General features: G+C 35.7%; 1 protein-coding gene across 1 annotated transcript in view; it reads right to left on the bottom strand.

Moving 5' to 3' along the window:
* LOC124416725 (flotillin-2) overlaps positions 1-9,536 on the bottom strand; it is a 403,676-nt gene that overhangs the window by 254,749 nt on the left and 139,391 nt on the right. The gene's annotated exons all lie outside the window — the stretch shown is intronic.

Raw genomic sequence — 9,536 nt, 5'->3', positions numbered from 1 at the left:
CAGAAGCATGCATGAAAATTGAATATTATAATAAATAAGGAAAAACATGCTCAGTTTGCTCCAAAATTATGATCAATTTTTTTAATTTTCTGTTTGAACAAACTTGTCAAATTCAACCTGATTCGTACCTACTACTACGTTGTTTCCGGGAGACGGGAAGTGTGTCTGGTTCCATCGTGACCATAAGATTACGACGTTTCAAAAATACCCACGTATCGGTTCGTCGATAGTTACATAACTAAATATGGGGATAGAAAGTTCCGAATAGTATTTAACTAGCGTAAACGATTCTGCTTTCATATGCAGTAATAATAAACTGGCTTTAAAAATAATTACGCAAGATTTGGGTATCGTTTGGGCGTATCGCAGGTTTGATCTATAGAAGGTTCCAACGATCCACCAATTTCCCCGATCGTTGAATCTCACATTCGATAAGAACTTTCTTCCATCGCGTCTGACACAACTTTGACGGATCAATTTTGGCATTAGAAAGTTCAACGAAAGTGAAACTCTGATGAAAATTTGGAGTTGTTTTTCTCGAGTTTTCAACAGAAATTTGGTAAATAAATTGAACTATAACAACTTCTTATGTTAATGTAAATCTGTATTTTATTTCCAAGCCTTATCGTTCGACGGAGGCAAGTAACTATAAAAATTGAATGGAAAAGTAGCGCAAAATAAGCATACTTCAAAGTATCGTTAATACATGATAAGACGAGACTGGAAAGGTTATCAATAAACCAATGAAAAACAAAATAAAATAAGGAAATTGAGACCTTTCCCGGGATTTCATCGGTATGTCCTAAGCTTTCCTTTGGATTTATTGCTTAGCCGATTTCGCGATAATTACCGGTCGCAACGTCTCGGTTTGCAAGCTTGCGAAATGGTTTTTTGCTCATTGCAATCACCGATGACCATTCTCTTATAATGTGGCTGTCACTGTGGTGGGTCGAGTCAAGTCGACGCCACTCTATCCAGATCATCGATGATTGCAATGGTGCTCCTTGTATTGCGTTGGATTATGAGCACTACAAGCTGGTAAGTTATATGCCAAGACGGGTCTTAAGTGTTGCAATGGAAGTGGAAAAGGGGGATCATTAGAGTCTGTTTGGTAACCGGTTATAGGCTTGAAACTGAAAGAGGTTGCGGTAATATTTTTTAACATGCAAGAAAAAAATGACACCAAAATCATGAACCAGAGCTTGAATAATTTTTCATTTTAGTCGGTTTGAAATGATCGAAAATCTGGTTAATTTCTTCGAGTTTACTCTGCGGTGATTCATTGCATCGAAAAGTTCGTCGCATGGAAATCTGTCGAAACCCTTTTTTATGTGGGTTGTATCATCGAATGTATAATTTTTCGAGATTTCACTGATATCGATTCTTCATTTCAAATCGATTTAATATCGTAAAAATCTAGGGAATTCTTTCGATTCACTCAGGAAATTGAGACGTTGTCCTAGGATATGATCGGTAACTAGACTTGATTTACTTTATTCGGAAGATTATTGTCTGTGATTCCATTGAAAGAAACTTTTCTTTCTTCTGTTGGTATGATTGAATGCCAAATTTTCAAGATTCCAGTGATCTCAAGTTTGTTCGACAGGTAAGGATATTTAGTTGAGTATTAGAATAAAAAATTGATGTTACGGCGTGAAAGCGAGTTAACCCATCGTGGTGTGGAATCGAATACATTCACTGGATTTTAGAGATTTGTAAAGCAGTTCGAAAGAAAGATACGATATTTTACCACTCATTCCCAACTCGACTATTTTCCGCCATTGAATCTTTATGAAAAGTCCGCATCGCTGGTTTAGAAAGAGAAGAAAATAACCCTGCATGCATAATTTCTTGGAGAATATCTTAGGTTATCGCATAAGATCAGAAGCAGATCTTTACCAGGATTTCGACGTCTTAAGGTGCTTATAAAGACCCGTCGTACACCTCGAAATCGCGAGTATGCAAAACTCGTATACCGCTCAAGCGATCAGAGTGAAATTTGGGCACTTAATGGCTTATTTTGGCAAAAATAAGAGCGTCTTATTACTTTTTCAAAATTTTGAAAAAAAATTCACAGACTGGTTACCACCCACAGAAATTGGCCAAATTTTCACAGTTGCACTGAATGGATGGAACTATCCGGTATGATGCCACTCGGCGGTGATGAAACACACATTTTGAGCCCAGTCTCATGAGATTTGATGGTGAAATGACGAAGTGGCAGCTGATCTGGTTTTCGATTACGAACAACACCAAAATCTCATTTTGGCGACATTTGTTACCGACCCTTCACGCATGCCGGTAATTTTTTACCGACATGACACGCATGCATTACCGGCCAATTTCTGTAGGTGGTAACCAATCTGTAAAATTTTTTTCAAAATTTTGAATGATCGCTGGAGCGGTATAAAAGTTTTGCATCCTCGCGTTTTCGAGGTGTATAACGCGTCTTTATAAGCACCTTAATCTAATTTGAAGGTTGATTAATCTGGCAGATGCGAAAAATTTTGACACCACCAAATTTTTAGAGTATACATAATACTGCGAAAATTAATTATCAAAGAGTCGAAATTGATGAAAGTGATCAATCATTTGTTAATGTTGTATGTTTATCGGTAAATGAAACATTCAATTTTGTATCTTGTTGAACAACGTGATGCTATTTGAATTGCCCAGAAAAATGACAAGATACGCAGACATTGGAGTTGAGTAAGATTAATATTATAAATTCTAAGTTATCTAGGTAAAACAAGTTTTTTACGTCATCGCTCTGCATCACCAATAAGACTGACCTGCTTTCTTCTTCTGCAGTGATAATAAGCATTTGGCGAATGCATTCTAAGTCAACGCGCTATTAGCATCGTATCAATAACTTTAAAGTAAGATATGAGAATTAAAAAAAAAATAAAATAATAAAAATGATAGACATATTTATTTGCTTAACTTTCACGTCAAAATACGTTTGAAATTATCAACTTCAGCTTTACAAACTGTACTTCTGGTGTATGGAAATAAAAAATTGCATCAAAAATATCTTTCATTTTAGCATTTGCAAGATCTATATTATTATCTACTTCTAAAATTAGTTACTTTGTATAAGACTCTACCGCTCTATTTTGACGCTTGATGATTTCATTTGTGTTTTGACGTGAGATTAAAGAAACTAAATATATATCATTTTTATCTCATTTTTGTTTTTATTTTTTACACGTGGCAATGCCAGATTTTCTTCAACTTGAATTGATTTGGCAACAAATTAGCAACCAAAGAGTACTAAACCTTTCGTTGCAGTTTCTATTCACACTTCTTATACTAAGCTCTTAATGAGAGAATACACAACTTATACCCAACTCTTAATGAGAGAATTTCGACACAGCGAACATTTTCACACATTTATGAACGATAGCCATCGGGAATAAACCACGACGTTGAAGTGAGTGACGTTAACGCAATGGAAGTTTGAGAAAAGCACACCATCTTCAAATTCGACAGTGACTTCGAAAGAATTAAGTTTTCAAAATATGCGTATATTCTGGACTTCAATGCAGCTTAACTGAATTTCAGACAATCCTAAAGTTTCGAAAAAAAAAAGATTTTTCCGAAATAAACAACGTCGTTGCATAATTTCAACTTCGTAATAAATCTGCAAGGAATTGTGCAGCTAATACAATTTTTATGGGGCATTCTGAAATCTCCCAAAGTAAATACAAGCCCATGTTGGCTTCAGTTCATAATTTGTATTTTTTGCAAAGAATTGACTGTATGAATTTCTTGAAAATTGATTACGAGTAACAGTGATTTCGATAATCGAGTGATTACTAAAAAATTCATTATTTTTAACAGCTCGAATTTTGTAAATCGTGTTTTTTCACACTCTACAATATTGCAAGAGAAAAATGAATTTCAAAATAGCGAATCCTGGCATGGTTGATTTGGCCAGAACATCTCTTACATAAATAGTTTATTCCATTACACAATAATCAATACTATATATAAGAAATATCAAAAGCGAATCCTGAAAACGCGTCGCTTTCTATTAACGCGTTAATTTCTTGACTTTAAATTTTTTATTCCACACTCTGTAACCTTTGAAGCATGAGTGTAATATGATAAAATTCTGTGCTGCTATAATAAAATTGAAAAATATTATGCAGACCAAGTTAATTAGCGTGAAGGCTCACTAATAAACTCGGTAATGTCACGCGAAAAGCACGTAAGACTCGTCATTTCAAAAAATGAGTAGATGGGGTAGGTACACAGGGTGGTCCATTTAACTCTGCTACCCCGAATAGCTTGGTTATTATTAATTGTGTCGAAAAGTGTCCTGTAGACACTTATCGTATTTGAAGAGGGCAAATAAGTTTTGGAAGTGAATGTTATCTGAAGATCATATCTTATGAGATTTCGACAAATGCATTCAGGTTGATGGACAACATTTTGGGCACTTGATAAAATGAATTACGTGACAGAAGTATTAAATGTGCCGATACAATTCATTTTCCTTAAATTCCCACCTCCATTACTTAACCATGAAGTTTGAAGCCGGAGATCATGTTGTTGCACATGATTGGACGCGTTTCGATGTCAGCTTCCTTGTAGTGAGCAAGAAAATGGTAATCCGATTTTAAAAAAAACACCGCAACCACTGAAATCTCATGAGATGTGACCTTAAGATGACATTCACTTCCAAAACTCATCTTCCCCCTTCAAATGCAACAACTTTTCCACATGACACTTTTGTACCACCCTGTATAGGATGAATTTTGTTCGATGATTGACGCTCGTTTAATTTGACACTTTATAAGGGAGCGCTGGCAGCACCTGACCTACAGAAAATATAGCTTAAACTGCATGACTTGCATTCTAGATTGCATCCCAGTCTCTCCTCTCGACTTTCTCTTTCACTATGATGAGCAATAACATTCCACTTCGCATTAGAAATTCTCGTGAAGCAGCGCAAGTCGTAACACCGCTCTTGAAAACCAAACTCGTTCACATACATACGGGAACCATTCTTGTCCAAAGGTTGGGTAACACAGGCTCACAACGAAAAAGAAGTATCTGAACTCGGCATGCGAAACATGTTCTCTTACGTACGTTTTATCGCAGAATCCGAATCTGAAGTCAGAATAGGGTCTTCCGGACCGATTTTCAATGAATGGCTGTTGAAAGTAAGAAAATAGTGACACACATTCATATCAGTTTTTGAAATTACCATCATCGTGACAATACGGTTTTGGGGTCACTGAATCAGAATCTGGGGTCAGAATGGGGAGAATCCTCTGGTTTGATTTGCAGTAAACGGCTGTTGAAGGTGAGAAAATTCCAAAAATCAGATGTAAACACCTAATCTATATTTTTCAAATAGACAATGTGCCAAGACCATTTAAACCTTATCACCCAATAGACTAATGGTCACCGGTGCGAGGATTTTAACTCGCTCAGCATACAACCCACAAACCCCAACAAGGCCGGAGACCTCAGTTTAAATCTAAACAGGCTATACTCAATCACTCCTAAGCCCCAGACAAACTGATGGAGGGAAAAGTGAATCATTCTACACATCTTCTTTCAAAGCTGTTGTCATTGTTTCAGTTATCCTTCGTGATAGCAGGATTGAACAGCAATTTCTACTTGGCTTAAGAATAAGCTGAAACATAGAAATTTCAACTTTCCTCCATTCTGTAGGCTTGTGTCAACGGTGGTCTTGATTGCGTCCTATCGGGGCCTATATTCGGATTCAACGATTCCGAAACCTACAGTTATGATGATTGTAATTTCGAAAACTCATACGACTGTGTATCACTATTTTCTTACGTTCGACAGCCATTTATTGAAAATCGGCCCGGAAGACCCTCCATTCTGACTTCAGATTCGGATTCAGCGTTAAAAAGTACGTAAGAGAGTATGTTTAGCATGCCCTGTTCAGACACTTTTTTTTCTTTGTGGGTCCGTCTAATCATTGATCTGGATCGATCAACATCTATGATTATTAGATATGTGCCTGAGTGATGTGTCATATTTTGACTTCAGCTAGTCAATTGATTTCATGTTACAGACTATGAGGTAGAGATTGTTACTCTCCAATGGACCATTGTAAAAGTTTCGTAATAGTGAACACATGGGAACGCGTCACAATCTCTCTCATTACAGACATTCGTCGAACTCTGTTGTGGAGGGGGTTCTGAAGATTATGATGAAAGAAGTTGAGAACAAATAACGTATAATCGACTGTTTGATCATTTCAAACCATAAGTTAAGGTATTCGATACCGTTACATCTATTTAGATTAAGTTGGGTTGGTTGAGGTTAGGTTACGTTAGGTCAGGCTAAGTTAGGTTAGGTTATTTTCACTATTTTATATTAAAGGTTGAGTTCAAGTGTTAGATATAGATAATTCTAACAGTTGTACGAATATATTGAGTAAATATCTAGAGATGTTCATTAGTCTATGACTGAACCTTTTGTGTTGCATAGTCATGGGTGTTCCTAAATTATCCTTCTTGTTATACTATCGTAAATGGCTGATGCCACGCTTTGTAATAAAAACGAACTATCATCCGTAAATATTTGGTCCATCCTTTCCAGAAACCTAAGTAATACTAACATCAAGTTATCCAATACATTATATGTAGATTAGGTTAGGTTGTTTCATAGATGATCAACTCACTGTTTTTCAGAACACTAAACCGTTACGAGTCAGAATTTTGAACCGAGAGGTTGCGTGATTTTAGTTTTCCCGTCCTTAGACCTCGAAAGGCTTTTAACAGTGATTTTGATCAAATTTTCTTTTTTTTTTTAAATTTCTTTGTAATCACGATTCACTTTTTAGTTGTTTTTTTCCATCGCTCTTCTGATGACGAATCATCGATAAAATAAAACGAGTGTCAGCAAACTGGAAACAGCGGGAAACAGACAACTCTGGTTTATTTGCAAAATGGAAATTTTTTTCCTATTTTGTATCAGAAAAAAAATTTGATAGATTTATCCTATAATATAATTGTCGAGGTTTCTGCAGTCGCTGAATTTGAATCTAAAATCAAATTTAATTCGCAACCACAAACATCTAAAGACACACATATTTGTCGAAATCAAACTACTTTTTGATTTTTCTCCCTCCATATTAGATGAGCCAATTTGAATTTTGGAAATCTGATTCCAGATTCGGATTCAACGATCTTGGTAACTATGGTTTACCAAACAACAATCAAATCGATATAGCAAAACATGTTTTTTTAAATGCCCACACATATGGTCATAACACAAAAATTGCCGGACATTTTTCCACCCATACGTGTGTTACTGACAGTCAAGGGTTCAAGAAGCGAGTATAATTCAATCGTAAAATTGAAAAATCATTTGTAAGGTGTGTTTATAGTTGAATTAGATTGAACTCCGTGACGTTGAACTACCGATCCGATTTCAGGAAAACCGAAGAAGAATGAAGTTAGTAACGTTAACGTAACGAAACATCATGTAAAAAATCTTCCTTGAACTTTCATGGAGTCAACATTTCCAAATATTCTGTTTATTATTATCTCCTAACTGAATTTGAGAAAATCCAAAGGATCCAAATAACGATTTTTTCTAAAAATGCATCGTTAAAGTAACGTTACTGACTTCAACCTCATAAAAATCACTATTCCGCAACATGTCAGTAGAATCATTATCATTCCTGCAGAGAATCACTTATATCACTTTTTCGAAGTAATTCCAAAATCGAAAAGCACAATGATTTCGATGTTTCGTGAACCTTTAGTCACTTCTTGTCCAACAACTCGAACCTCGTGCAACAAAAACGAAGATGTTCGAGTGAAACTTCTGTTTAAACAAAAATAATGATTCATCCGGATTTCCGAAAGCTAAAATTGCCAGAGGAGTGCGTGCAGATCGGCATGCAGACTCGCGGCGGCAAGCTTGAGGCGAGAAAGACGAATTCTTGGTGTGACATAAGCATCGGGTTCCTGGTGGTGGGCATCAACGTGGCCTCATCGTAGGACGCGAGTCCCTCACTTCAGTCTCTACCTTTCTCCGACTCGGTACGCACGACATTGTCTCGAAAGGCCTCCACGTGTTCTTGGAGAGATGCTGCTGTGACAGGTTTTAGATCGAAACCTTTGATTCCGTTGTGCCATTCTAATTCTGACTGCAATCTCTCTAAGGAAATTTGCAATTTGGTGAGCTGATGAATGAAATCACAGAATTATTATCAGCGGTGTTTAGTTCAGGTTTCTCTCAATTATTACCATTTTTAAACGTTAATTAAGTGTGTTGTTTTTTTATTTCTCTAGTAGACTCTGTACGGGTGAGTGAATAAATGTATCCATTGCAAATTGTCAGATGAATAATTAGTACAATTATAAAATATCAGAATAATCAATTCGATCAATTAGTCAATTGTCAAATTTATACTTTGTTCCTAATCTGATCAATAAATTTATTAATAAATTGTATTAATTATTATTCTTAGTACGAGCAAATGGATCGGAAGATGATTATTTTTCCACCGTTGCCGTTCTGTAAAGATCACAAATATCCGAATTTCGAAATCCTCAAAGAAAAAATGAAAAATATATATACTTAAACGATTACAATTTTCCCTCTCACCGGAGGAGTTTTTTCAACTGTTTATGATTATTGTTTTTATGAACCGTTATTATCATGCATAGTTCATTGCATTACTCTAGTTGCACACGCAATTAATTATAATGTATCCGATGTATAAGAAATTAGAATGGAAAATAAATTGTTAGCTGTGATCTGAGATAGGCTGCAAGGACAGCTTCATAGCGAAGAAAAACGAGATCAGGATTTCACACTAAGTATAAAAACTGCAAGCAAATATATGCTCGCCGGGTAGAAAGGTTTTCGACGTAATTCAATCTTGTCCGGACAACATTAATTTTGCCCAACTTTCATTATTATGGAGTGAATAAGGCGGATGAGCTGTATTACGAAATTCGCGAAATAACATTAAGGATATCCATCGGACTGGCGTAAAGTCCAGCGAAGAATTTAATTAAAGTGAAAAATATAACAAAGCGGGCTCAAAATTTTATCAGCAATTAATTAATAGAGTGAAATTTGATCTCTCCAGGATCTTTCACAGAGTCAAGTTCAATTTTGAACAATACAGTGAAGTTTAAATTCACCAATTATAACAAATGCTAATTTTTTCATACAAAAACTTTTTGTGACAAAATTATAATCTGCAGAATTTTTCGCAGATATTTTTCCGATAACGTGAAAAAACACCCATAATTTGTGAAAACTGATATTGAATAAATTTTTGCTCTTAAATGACAATCGGAACTTTACATTTCGATATTTCGTTTTTTTTTTTTCATTGTTTTAATGAAATTTCACCGCAGCTTCTAAGCTTTTGATACTTGAGAAACAATTTTGGAGAAATTTTTCCAGTCGAAGGTAAAATGGCCCATTGCATAAAAATCTCATTCTCATTCCCGGCTCGTCGCCCACGATATTATTCCTAGCCTCTTCGCTCAAGCCTTATTATGCATAGTTACAATTGCATA

The sequence above is a fragment of the Diprion similis genome, chromosome 3, assembly GCF_021155765.1.
Source record: "Diprion similis isolate iyDipSimi1 chromosome 3, iyDipSimi1.1, whole genome shotgun sequence".
Classification (NCBI taxonomy): Eukaryota; Metazoa; Arthropoda; class Insecta; order Hymenoptera; family Diprionidae; genus Diprion; species Diprion similis.
This window is presented reverse-complemented; position numbering and strand designations above follow the sequence as displayed.